Source organism: Penaeus monodon, chromosome 15, assembly GCF_015228065.2.
Source record: "Penaeus monodon isolate SGIC_2016 chromosome 15, NSTDA_Pmon_1, whole genome shotgun sequence".
In the NCBI taxonomy this organism is placed as follows: domain Eukaryota; kingdom Metazoa; phylum Arthropoda; class Malacostraca; order Decapoda; family Penaeidae; genus Penaeus; species Penaeus monodon.
In genome coordinates, this window is record NC_051400.1 from 389,539 (window position 1) to 390,046 (window position 508).

Consider the following 508-nt stretch of genomic DNA (forward strand, 5'->3'; position numbering starts at 1 on the left):
TGTAACACATATATAATTACTAATTTACACAGCAATTTTCGGTAATTATTGTAAAAACAGTTTGTAAAACTAAATGTATGGTGTTAATCCATATATAACCTAGGATTGCCCAATTGAAGTTAAGCTTCAACTATATAGGGAAAGTATTTTATAAGATTTAGCAGGAAAAGTACCGAAACACTTTGTTAAATTATCTCTTATGGTGTGATCATGGATCATCTTTATTAACTCTATTCCCCAATGCATCACAAACATTTCTATTTAAAGAAATCTTTAAAATTTCAATTGTTGACGCTCTAGGTCCGAGGACAATAAAAAGGAAGGGATTAGGCGACAGTTGGAGGGGCGTAGCATAAGCCATGACGTCATAACCGCCATCGTGTTGCCGGAGAGCCAACGGATCGCGTTGGGACTTAGATTTAGATGAGTTTTTGTATGTGGTTCATAATCCTTTCAACATTGTTACACTGATGTGGTTGAAAATGCGATTATCTTTTCTTATTTATTG